Source organism: Mauremys mutica, unplaced genomic scaffold (assembly GCF_020497125.1).
Source record: "Mauremys mutica isolate MM-2020 ecotype Southern unplaced genomic scaffold, ASM2049712v1 Super-Scaffold_100095, whole genome shotgun sequence".
Lineage (NCBI taxonomy): Eukaryota > Metazoa > Chordata > Testudines > Geoemydidae > Mauremys > Mauremys mutica.
Genome location: NW_025423264.1, coordinates 644,596 through 657,190, shown reverse-complemented (window position 1 = coordinate 657,190; position 12,595 = coordinate 644,596). Strand labels below are relative to the sequence as shown.

Sequence of the window (12,595 nt, the reverse complement as noted above, 5' to 3'; positions counted from 1 at the left end):
CTTGGGTGTGTTAATGGCAGTGTAGACATAATGCTAGGCTATGTCCACACTGCAATGGAACACCCAGCGCTGTCCTATGCCAGCTCAGGCTCCCAGGGCTTGGGGCATGGGGTGGTAAATTTGCAGTATAGACATCTTGGTTCAGGTTCAATACCAGGCTCTGGACCCCACAAGGTTGGTAGGGAGTTTAGCAAGCGAAAAAGTTAAAATGGCAGCGGAATATTACCATGGACTCAATGGCATTTCTCCATTGGTCTGTCTGCTTTGGGGCAGGGACAATAACACGGCCTGCTGCATTTGTTGTTTCAAAGGGTGGTTTAGGATTTTTATTCTCGTGCACGAAGCAGGACTCAACCCTCCGTGCAAACTAAATGAGCTGCCTACAGGTTCTGGCAGCCACAATGAGCCATTTGGTGTGAGAGCCCAGTCCTGCCCGTGTCCCAGAGGGAGGGTGTCATGTGTGACAGGTTGGACCACTGACCTATCAGCTCTTAACTCCCAAACTTTCAGTAATTCTGTTATCAGTGTAATTTAAACAGCCAGACTGGGCTGGACCAAAGGCCCATCTAGCTCTGTGTTTTGTCCTCCAACAGTAGCCAATACCAGGTGCCCCAAAAGTCAATCAACAAGGCACCACTAGGAGGTGAACCCAGGATCTCCTCTTTACAGGACAGGCGCTTTAGCCAGCTAAGCCATGGTACCTGCCTATGGCTAAAACACTCTGTCTCCCCACACCTGACTCCCTGCCATCCCCACTGTGGCCTGCAAAGCTTTGCTTGTGTTTGGATTCTGCAAAGCAGAGGATCAGGTGACGTTTTCCTTGCAAGCTGTGTGTGTGTGTGAATCTTTGGCCAGGTCTGCACTACAAAGTTATTTCAGTATCATTATATTGCTCAGGTGTGTGAAAAATACACAATTGTCCCTCGGTCATCAGCTTTTGGCTGGTGCACACACTGCAATACCACGTCTGGCGACAAAATTGCCCTGTTTTGGTGACAAAATAAAACCACCTCGACGAGAGGCCTAGAGCTTTGTGCAGCAAACTTAAAGTGACAAATTGTCAGTGTAGACGCTGCTGTTCATTATATCACCATAACTGGCCTCCACCAGTATCCCACCATGCCTGCCATAAACTCACCTGCCCTGCATTCCTGCTACAGAGGCTGGGCCCCTCCCCTTTCATAACTCCAGAAAGTTCTGACAGCTGAGCCACTATCTACACCGGGATTAGGTTGATAGAACTGCGTTGCCAGCCTAAGTAATGTAATTACACCAACCTAATTTCATAGTGTAGACGTGTCCAAAGAATCACACCCACACCTTGGGAGCAAAACTTCACCTGCTCCTCTGCTTTACAGAAGCCAAACACAAGCAATACTTGTCAGGGCCCAGTGGGGACTGGCAGAGAGTCAGGTGTGGGCAGACACACTGCTTTAAATAACAGCAGGTACTGTGGTTTGGCTGGTTAAAGCACCTGCTTTGTAAGCAAGAAATCCTGGATTCAACTCCCAGTGGTACCTTGGTGAGTGGCTTTTGGGGCACCTGGTATTGGCTACTGTCAGAAAACAAGAGTCAGAGCTAGATGGACCTATGGTTTAAATTACACTCGCAGGCACTGATAATAGAGTTACTGAAAGTTTGGGTGTTAAGAGCTGATAGGTCAGTGGTCCAGTCCCCTCAATGTGGTTTTAGCTGGAAACACACCTGGAGAACAAAGACTAAACTGAACTGATTCAGAAATGAGAAGAGAATAATAACAATAATACTTTCAAACTCTCCCCAAACAGATTAGTATTGGTTTTTCAGTTTGGGGAATTTTGTTTTCTCAGTCAGACCTTGCCAAGGGAAGCAGGGAGAAAATGTTTGAGTTGCCTCCTTCAGAACAGCTTGGCCTAGACACTAGCTCTGGTTCACTGCTCTGGCCTTGCTCGGGTTGAGGGTATTTTAATAATTTGGGCAGGTCCCAGGGTGTTTGGAGGAGATGACGAGGATGTTCCCTTTTGAGATAAAAATTAAGAAATACAGGACTAGAAAATTTTTCTTTTTTTAAGAAATCTGGAATTTAGACATTTTATTTAAAGCAAGAGAGTTCTGAGTTGCTGTTTGCAAGAAGCAACATTGTACCAAAGGGGGACATGGTTGTCTAGAAAGGAGGAGTAATGACTAAATGCATCCGATGAGGATGGGATTTGAACCCATGCGTGCAGAGCACAATGGATTAGCAGTCCATCACCTTAACCACTCGGCCACCTCATCTAAGTTGTCAAGAAAAAGACAGGAGGCAAAATCTAAGGCCAGCAGAGATAGGGACGAAAATGAGTTTCTAAACACTAAGCGGAAGCAGAGGCTGAATGAGCTCCCCCCTCACATCTAGTGAGGAGCTCGGGGAAAGACTTCAGGAACAGACCGTGTTTGCACAGACACACCTACTTTGCCTAGCTATGCAGCATGATGGGGCCGCTTTCCCAAAATGACCAGAAGAACAAGAGCCACATCCAGCTGCAGTTCAGGAATCTGATGACCAAAGAGCCAATAAATGTTCTGAGGGCTGGTATAAAATGCCTTCTAGTGAGCTATTGAACAAGCTCAACCTGTTTAGCTTATCAAAAGAAGATTGAAAGGTGACTTCACTGAAGTGTTGAAGTGCCATATTGGAGAGAAAAGATTGGATATTAAAGGGCTCTTTAATCCAGCAGAGAAAGGCATAACAAGACCCAGTGGCTGGAAGGTGAAAAGAGACAAATTCATATTACAACTAAGGCACAAATAGTCAACACCGAGGATGATTCACCACAGGAACAATCTCCCAAGGAAAGTGGTGGATTCGCCATGTCCTGATGTGATTTCATGAAGACTAGCTGCCTTTCTGGAATGTGTTTGCCCCAAAAGTAGATATTGTGTCATACAGGAGACCTGTGTTATGCAGGGGGTCAGATTAGATGCTCTAATGGTCTCTCCTGGCAATAAAGTCGACTAATTTCTGAAAAACTGAGTGTAGCATTGGGAGCAGCGTCTGATGTTTTCCTGTCTAGCCGGCTTGCTGCCTAGAACGAACGCTCCTTGAGTGGGGTGATCCAAGGGAGTAGCTCAAACCTCCAAAGTGTCTGGGCAGGGGCAGGACATTAGCACAGCAAGGGAGGGGTGTGGCAGTGACATCACAAAGGCTTTTTGCAGGACCTCAGACTATTGGTCAAAGGTGGTGGGGAGGTGGTGACCTCACAGAGAGATGCTGACATCAGCGAGGCAGGACAGGGGTGAGCGGCCAGGGAAACCTCAGAGACCCCTGTGGCTTTGCTTCAGCAAGTGTCCTTCTCGAGGTCTCTCTTTCAGGACTGAGAGAGTATTCGGGTTCACGTACGTGAGCTCCAGGAGGAACCTCTTTCGAGTTTTCTCCTTCCCTTTTCCTGATTTTACTAGAAAACAGCCATCCCTGTTTAGAAGGTAAGAGCCTCCTCGAGATTTGACACCTGTTCAGTCTGATCCATCTGGTGACAGTTGAATTCTAGGCATGGAAAACATGAACTTAAGGAGGCAGAATTTTATTCCGCACCTGGGATTTTGTCCCTTAGAATCACTGGGGTCATTAGGGTTTGTCCTTTTTGTTTCACCTTTTCCTCCATCCATCCCTTCCTCCTTTCTCTTTGTCTCTTGCTTGTTTTGTTCTTTCACCAGTTCCCCTCCGAACACCAGGAGCAGTGAGTGTGTGTGTGTGTGTGTGTGCGTGTGTTGCGGGGGAGTGCTTGGCAGCTCCCACTGTGGGAGGTCCACCCAAAAATGTGGGGCTGAAATAGTGCTCGGGCAGTGATCCCCACCGATGACCTGGGCCTCCCTTTGGGCTCTCTGGTGAGAACCCTCAGCCTACCGTCCTGTCTCTACCCTGATTGGCTGTGCAGGGGGTTATTGACAGGGAGGAGAGTCAGGTCCTTGTTGTTCTCTTTTAAGACCAAGGAAATAAGTCATAACCTGTTATATGTCGACAAATTTTGCTGCATTAATTGTCCCTGAGCAGTTCATGATTCTCTCTAACATTGCAGTTCTCCTCAAATACTTGCTGAATAATTACTGTGCACTGTTGTTGGTCTGGAGCTCATCTGAGAGCACTTTACTCAAGTCATTCAATGTCTGAAATTCAAGATCTGATGGTTAGTTTGAAAATCAGGGCTCTTGGGTCCTATTCCCAACTCTGCCACTGACTGGCTGTGTGACCTAAGACAAGTCAATTCTCCTTTCTCAGCCTTGGCTTCTCCCTCTTTCAAGTAGGGATAATAATGATCTGCTGCTACCTACCTCACGGTGGGTGGGGATCCATTGGAGAGTGTCACTAGGAGTATCAGAGGGGTAGCCGTGTTAGTCTGGATTTGTAAAAGCAGCAAAGACTCCTGTGGCACCTGGCTAAGCAAACAGAACAAACCCCAAATCCCCCCTGTGCTTTGGGGCCAGGTTTGCGGTGGGAATTCTGTAGTTCAGATGACTTCACACCTGGCCATTGTGATTCTTTACCAGTTTCTCTGGCATTGGGGCAATTTTGTGCTGCAGCTGTGATGGCCGAGTGGTTAAGGCGTTGGAGTTGAAATCCAATAGGGTTCCCCTGCGCAGGTTCGAATCCTGTTCACAGCGAGGCCTGTGTTTTAGCCAGTCCCTCACCCGGGCAACACCTCTGTACAACCCCCTGAGACGCTCTCAATTCTCTCCCCACCCCAAGTAAATCCTGTTCTGCTCCTTTCATAGAGATCCCTGGGACACCCCCTCACACTGTGTCCCTGAGGGGTCAGGCAAACTCTCAGCACCTGAAGCCTCTGCCACTCACCTGGTGCCCCATAGATCAGCCATAGCCCTGGTGCTGCTCCTCTCTCTAGAGTGCGAAAGGAGCCAAGTCAGTGACTCCATGGGAGCTATGGGGCTGCAGAACCAACAGAGGAAAAATAAGTGCTCAGCGCCCACTGGCAGCCAGCTCCCCCCCCGCCCCCCCGCACTACAGGCCTTGCTGACAAGCTCCTCCTCTTCCCCTTCAGCACCTCCCACCTGCCAGTGATCAGCTGTTCAGTGGGGTGCAGGAGGGGCTGGGCGGGGAGGGGGAGGAGCAGGGAGAGGAATGGGGCAGGAAGGTGCAGGGTGGGAAGAGATGGGACAGGGGAGGGGGATTGGAGGAAGGGGTGGGGTGGGGTGGGGTGGGGGCAGGGCCTGGGCAGGAAAGGGGGGGCTTTGTCACAGACCCTGGATCCCTCTAGGGCCGGCCCTGAAGGGAAGCACCGACTCTCACAGTGACAATAGAAGTGACCAGCCTTGCGGGGGAGGCTGAGGGAGATCCGCACTCACCAGGTCTCTTCTCTCCCCCATGGTGAGCCAGACACTGCTCTCTCCTGGTTCTCACTCTAGCAGCTGGACACCAAGGAGCCATTTCCCCACAGGAAGTGCATTGAGTGCCCCTGTGGTGCTGGGGGGCTGGCGCTGCTGCTGCCTGTGGGGCTGGCAGGGGGGCCGATGTCTGCACAGACTCTCAGCTGCCAGGCCGGAGGGGGCACTTGGGACCTTACCAGACTGGCTCAGTGAAGACGGGGGGTTGACAGAGCAATACAGACGCTCTCCAGAGCACGGAGCAGCAGCCGCCCATGCAGCCAGGCAATGAGCATTTCCCACAGCCTGGAGCCCAGGGGGAGGCGGCAGCTGCTGTTCCAGCTCCTCGGGGACAGGCCCTGTCAGCCAACAACCACTTCTTACTCCCCACAGCTAAGGGCGTCGGGTTCCTCCGGTGGGGGTGTGGAGCAGCCGTTCATTTTCCTGTCCTTTTTGTGTGCAACTGCTGACAAAAACATCCCAGACAAAGAAGCAACAGGCCAAAACACTACACTGCATCTGCCAAAGTAGCTCAGTTGGGAGAGCATTATACTGAAGATCTAAAGGTTCCTGGTTCAATCCTGGGCTTTGGCAGGTCCTGTCATCCTTTTTGTACAGGGATGGCTTGTTTTCTGGGAGCACAGCAGTGCCTGCACCCAAGGTGAGTCCCTGAGCTTGGGCTCTGCAGTAGGAAAACATATAATGGGCTTCTGCCCTTAGTTGGCCCACCTGACCTTTAAGAAGGAGAGATGGGAGCTGTCTTTCCCAACATGGCAGGAAGACAGTAAGGCAGAGCAGTCCTCAGAAATTGTGCCAGAGGGCTGCTGGGCAGTGACAGGCAGGGATTGGGGATGGAAGCTCCTCTGTGCAGCTGAGCAATGGCAGTACCAGGGAAGGGGCATCTGTAAAAGTGACCCAGCAACACCTCTCCTCCTCTGGGCACCTAGAGCAGAGGCAGCTGGTGCTGACAGCTCCAAGGGAAGGCTTAAAAGCCACAGAGCAACTGAGGTCAGGGCCAGAGAAGGGCAGGACCATGCCTATGTGTGGCTTTCAGACAGGCACAAAAACACCCAGCCAGGCTGCTCCCTGCCATGCCAAACACCCACTGAAGATCACCAGCATGCAGGGCGGCTGCTGATGCTCTGTGGCCAAGGTAACAAGATGGTAGCAAAGCAGGTCCAGCCCCTGTGGTGGGGCCTCTGACTGGTCCCACTCTCCATGCTCACTTTTGCAATGGGGCAGGAGATTTTACCCCAAGAGGCTTTTCCCCAGCTGGTGAGAAGCAGAGAAACACCCAGGCTCCGAAGACGCTGTGTAGCAAGTACCCTCCAGCACAGGGACAGGCGCACACTTGGAAGAGGGAAACTGCTCCACACTCTAGCCCGGGCAGCCGCCCATTTTCTTTGGCAAGTCAGGAAGGGCAAAGGCGAGACTGGAAGCACCTGGGGCTCATGCCCCAGCCCTTGTGACACCCAACCCCCAACTCCTTCCCGGGGCTCTAGCTGAAGCCAGAGCATTGACCTGAGCGGCCAAAAAGAGGTTCCAGCCCTGAAGGGAGCAGGACTTTCAGCCCAAAGGTAAAATTGCAGAAACACAACCACCAAGGGACTTGAACCCTCAGTCCTCTGATCCATACTCAGACACCTTATCCATTAGGCCACATGGTAACATGAGAAAAACCCCTCCAAGCACTTCTTTGGAAAAGGCGACATTGTATGTCTCAGGTCATCTGCTGAGGGGAGCCGAGACTCTCTGGGCACAAGAAGTCGAGTTCCCAGCAACACGTGAGACTTAATTATCTGGAGCCAGGTGCAGGGCTTTGGCAGGGAGGCTCAGGCATGGAGGATTGGGGTGCAGCGGATGGACCGGCTGTCTAGGTGCGGAGATTTAGTCGCACGGAGGCACAGGAGGGAGGAGGAGGAGGAATCCTGCTGACAGGCAGTGGCTGTGCAGAAAAAGAGGAGGGGTTCCTGGGACTTTTTTTGCCTCTCTTTTGCCTGCCTGCTCGCTCTTGTGCTGAATGGTGAAGCTGTTCTCAACGAACACAGGTAGTTCAGTGGGTAGAACATCAGGCTCTTAATCTGAGAGTCCAGGGTTCCAGCCCCTGTTTGGCTATCAGCTTTTAAGTTGCCTTGTGTGCCAGAAGCCAAATGATTCCTGGTGCTGTTCACAGCCACATGCGGATTCCCAGAAGCTGTGGCCATTTCCTGGAAAGGTTCCTTTCCTCAGGAATCAGGAGAGAGGCCACAGCCACAGGAGCAGGCCTGGAACACGCAGTCTCTGGCTGCCAGGAAGGGCTGTGGGGCCAGGTGCTGAGAAAGCTCAGAGGGGGAGCAGCAAAGATGAGGGGAAGAGAGACAGAGAAGCAATGAGGACAGAGCACAAGTGTACAGGGGGTTCAGGTCTGGCTATTGTGGAGAACTTCCCTGGTTTATACACGACCCTGGTACAATTGGCTGGAGAAAGGATCTGAGTCCCCACCCCCTTACGCTGAGGCTGCCTAACCCCAAGGACGCTCTTTCTACTCTCCTGTGTGGCAGAGACCTCGTAACCCCGACAAGGCTGGGCCCAGGAATCCTGGGGGGCTTTGATGACCCCCAATCTTGTCATGATCACTTGAACAGGGGCTACAGTGTCCCCACTCTGGGAACTTCCCTGACCCACTCCTCACTGCATGTGCTTCAAGCAAACACCATCTATTACCCAGCAATCAATGTAAAACACAAGGAAAGATGGGAAAGGAAAACACGTCACCCTGTTCTGTGGTGCAGGGAGATCACAACCAGCGTCTCTGGAGGGTCAGGGCAGGTCACAGTCTCTCCCTCACATGTCCCAGGCCTCCTCCCCAGGCCCTGGCTGTGCTGCAGGGACACCACGGGCTGGACACTTGCTCTGGCAGTGGCCACATGCTGTAGGTGACAGGCCCTTGTTCCCAGTGTCAGCCCCCATGTAGGGGATATGATCCCCCCACCCCCAAAAGTCTGGCCTGCAAGATCTCTTGACGGGTGGCATCTCCTTGCTCTGGGCCTTCTGCCCAGGGTCCCCCTCGCTCTCCCACGCTGCTCACTGCACCCACCTCCAGCCCCAGTGCTGCTGCGGCTCTGCCTCCAGCTCCCTGGGCTGCTCCTCTGGCTCCGCTTGCTGCAGCTCTTCTCCCAGCACAGATCTGCTCCCTGGGCAGCTTCTACGGCTCGTGCTGCTGCGGCTCGGCTCCCAGCACAGATCTGCTCTGGTTCTCCCCGGCTGGTGCAGCTCTGCTCCCCGGCTCTTCTCGGGCTCCTGCTTTCTCCTTAGCTCCGCCCCACTCTGGCCCGGGCAGTTCCAGCTCCCACGGAGGATGGGACCCCCTGGCCTGGTGACTCCCTCATTACACTGCCTGGCCTGTCAGTGCGGCTAACTTGGAGCTTTGGCCTCTCCCCATTGCCCCTGGGGACTGTCAGTCTCAGGGTCCTGATTTCCCATTGGTCCTTCCCCCTTCTACTGGGACTGGGAAGTAGCCAACCAAAAACCCCACTAAGTTTTAAGGGGCCAACAGTCCCTTACACAAGCCAGCCCCGTGAGGGTCACCAATGTGCAGAGAAGACAGCATGAGCTGGTCCCATGGTGTAACAGGCAGCACTCAGGACTCTGAGTTCAAATCTCAGTGGGACCTTGTGTTGGCTTGTGGTAAAGCCCTGGAGCTCCCAGTGCTCAACTTCCCTGTCTCCAGCTGTGCAAGAGCAAATCTTTCCCCTCCTGCTGGGTGACTCACACCTCCTAGAGCCAGGGCTTTGGCTGGGGTGGCCACAATGGGTTAGGGCTCTAGAACTTGCTAACCTGATGGTTGGGATTCTCGCTGCTTCACCTGATGCCCACAAGTTTGGCCCTGGTGCTTCCTGCCACACTTTTCCTGGGGCCCACATGGCGCTTGAAGAAAGGAGGGTCAGGGCTGGGATTGATAGTCGGGGCTGGGCAGGAGGGAGGAAGAGCCCCAGGCTGGAGCCCCACACACCTTCCCTCCTCCTCTGGGCACCTAGAGCAGAGGAGGCCCAGCTCTGTCTGCTGGACACCTCGGCAGAGTAGGTGAGTTCATGTGAATACAGTCTGGTCCCAAAGCCTCCCCCAACCCTGGCTCGTCACTAGCTGTCAGGGCAGAGCTCATTCACACCTTGCTTCCAAATTATCACTTGAAATTCTGAGGTTGGCCAACATTGCCGAAGCCAATGCACCGACATTGTCAGCAAACACAACAGCTGGGTGAGGAAACCCGGCTTTGTCCAGACTTTTCAAACCTATTTTACTTTCTCAGGTACAAGTATTTTTCATACGTTGGATCTGCTTTTAAAGTGTGTGTTAACGTTTCAATTTCCATTCAGATTTGCAACCAGTGACAACACTGGCAGCGCTGCATGTAACTACCTGACCACTGGGGGGTGTTGGGGAAATTCGGGGGAGGGGTGCACAGCCCCCTTGCTGGGGGGCGTATAGGGAATGCCGGTTTCACTGAACTGAGTCTCCTACTGCAGCACCTCAGTAGGTCACATCAGAGAGGAGCTGCAGTGTCTAGGCAGTGGGATGCCTGTGCCTTTAAGAGCCCAGCTCTGGGAAGCCCATGCTGAGAGGTGCTGCCTGTGGGAGGGGAAATAGAAAAGCCCCTCTGCTCCCCCCACCCTGTTTTTGCAAACACTGGAGTCTCAGCCCCCCCCCGGGGTAACTGTTACCCCTCTGCCCCTGCCTGTGCCGGGGTTTAACCCTCTGGCAGCGCCTCCCCCTGGGCTGAACTCCGGCTCCTTCCCCCCTCCCTGACTTTGCCCTTCAGCCCCTCTCCTAACTCTGCCTCCAGCTGCTTGACCCCCCCAACCAGTCAATTTCCACCCCCTGCTCAGACCCTGGCCACCCCCTCCTCTGATTTGCCCCCCTTTGCCCCTCTTTAATCCCTGTAAAAAGTAGGGGGGGGGCTGGGTCCCATTCTCTAGGGGGGGGCTGGGCACCTGGCCCCTGCCTGCCCAATGCTCAAAGCGCCCCACGATCTTGCGGATGTTTGCCGAGTGCTGCAGGGTCACCTGCAGGGGGAGAGAGACACGGTTAGGAGGTGATGCAGCCAAGGGTGCCTCACCCAACACTGAGATGCAGCCACCTCTGGGGTGGGTTGCACAAGTCAGCAAATGAATTTGGAACAGGAAACGCACTGAAAGGACCAAGGCAGCTGCAGGAGGTGGAGGATCCCAGCCCTGCCCCTCCCCCACTCTACCCCCTAACCCCCACTCCCCTCCCACATTTGAGGGGAGAACCCAGGAGTCCTGGTCCCCAGCCTTGCCCACCCCCATATTCCATCCAACAGCTGCCCCCCCAATTGCAGGGCAGTGCCGCGAGGCACACCAGGGCCTGCCTGTTTGCACAGGATGGGCGACGCCAGTGCCCCAGGGTGGGGAGAGACGATGCTAAGGGAGAAGCAGGCAGCAGACACCCCCAAGACAGAGGAAGAACTGTTAGGGGGCGCCGTGCTGCAAGGAGTGAGGGGGGTTGGCAGGGAATGGGAGGATCTCCCCTCACAGCGGGTGCATCTGTCTCCCCCGCAATTCCTCCCCAGCCCTACCCCGGCCCAGGCTAACCCCGGCCCAGCTACCAGGGTTACATTTGGCCTGGATTCCCCAGCTGCTGGGGGAGGGGCGTGGGGCTGGGACCATGAGCCTCTACTCCCCCTTCCCCCGACTCAGCTGCATGGGAACTGACCAAAGGAGCCTGCAGCACTGCTGCCTAGAGGAAACTGAGGCACCAGCCAGTGACAGACACATCATGGCTCTCCTCATCCTCATCTTCTTTTCCATATACAACCCGGGGTGGGTGGGGGGAAACTCAGGGCAGTTGCATAATTAACCTGTGGAACTCCTTGCCAGAGGATGTTGTGAAGGCCAAGAGTATAACAGGGTTCAAAAAGAGAACTAGATAAATGAACAGAGGACAGGTCCATCAGTGGCTATTAGCCAGGGTGGGCAGGGATGGTGCCTGTAGCCTCTGTTTGCCAGAAGCTGGGAATGGGCGGCAGGGGATGGATCACTGGATGATTCCCTGCTCTGTTCATTCCCCCGGGGCCCCTGGCACTGGCCGCTGTCAGAAGACAGGAGGATACTGGGCTAGATGGACTTTGCGTCTGACCCAGTCTGGCCGTTCTTATGTCTCCCTTGGCGCAGCAGTGACACCCAGTGGGCAGTCAGAGTAATGCACAGAAGGTGTCTCCATTGGCGCAGCAATGACACCTCGTGGTCATTCAGGGTAATGCACAGAAGGTGTTTCCCTTGATACAGCAGTGACACTCAGTGGCCAGGTGGCGTAATGCACAGCGTGTGTCTGCCTTCTAGAAGCAGTGACACCCAGGGACCGGTCACGGTAATGCACAGATTGTGTTTCCCATGGAGCAGCAGTGACACCCAGTGACCAGCAGGGGTGGCATCAGACTCTTCTCGTTTGGTGGGGGACTGAGATGGGCTAGACAAAAAAAATTGGGAGGCAGGCTCCATCCTTTATGGGAGCAATACAACCATTATTAAAATAAAATAGTAAACAGGGTTTACTTTAATAATCTAAATCTGTCCAAATTTTAATACTATGAGCTCAGATCAAGTGAGAGTAGTCTCTTGGTCTATCCAAGGACATGATCAAGTGTCTTGATGTTTTTGGTCTTTTGGCCTCGAGATGAAAACCTTGTCTGAGTCTTTGGAATCTTGAGATAAAAATATTATTTAAATCCAAAGTTCTTAAAGATCCCATCAACAACAAAAACCTAAATGAAAAATTGAAACAAAAAACAATGCTTAATTTAAAACCCAAACATTAAGAAAAACTTTGTTTTTAAAAATAAAAACTAACAAATGCCATAAATTAATAATTTCAACATTTTATCAAAAAGGTGTGCTACAGCAGGATGAGAAAATAACATAAAATAAATAAGCCTGACCACTAAAACCTCCCATAAAGGAATCACATCCTTGAATACTGGCCAAAACTGTATAAAATATGCAGAACTATGTCAAAACTGGTGTTGCAGGTCAGCCATTCGAATCCAGAAAATGTCAATTAAAAGCTCCATTCCAATTAAAAAAAACAAAACAACCCAATAACCCAAAACAGTCACAGCCTGAAACAAACCTACACAGAAGCAAAATTAAACCTGTGCCAACATTGGAACAAACTATGTAAATTTCTAATTCTAACTTCTTGTTTCTCCCAGGAGGAAAGTGTCTTGCATCTCAGTAACCAGGCTGTCACTGCAGCTTTCCTTTCA

The 12,595-nt window shown here is 52.6% G+C and overlaps 2 non-coding genes across 2 annotated transcripts; one reads left to right on the top strand and one right to left on the bottom strand.

Annotated features, from left to right (window-relative positions):
* Positions 1-2,174: 2,174 nt before the first annotated feature.
* Positions 2,175-2,256, bottom strand: TRNAS-GCU. The gene has a single exon. It is a non-coding gene; the product is annotated as a tRNA-Ser (tRNA).
* A 2,279-nt stretch (positions 2,257-4,535) lies between these two features.
* TRNAS-UGA lies at positions 4,536-4,617 on the top strand. Its single transcript has one exon. It is a non-coding gene; the product is annotated as a tRNA-Ser (tRNA).
* The last annotated feature ends 7,978 nt before the right edge of the window (positions 4,618-12,595 follow it).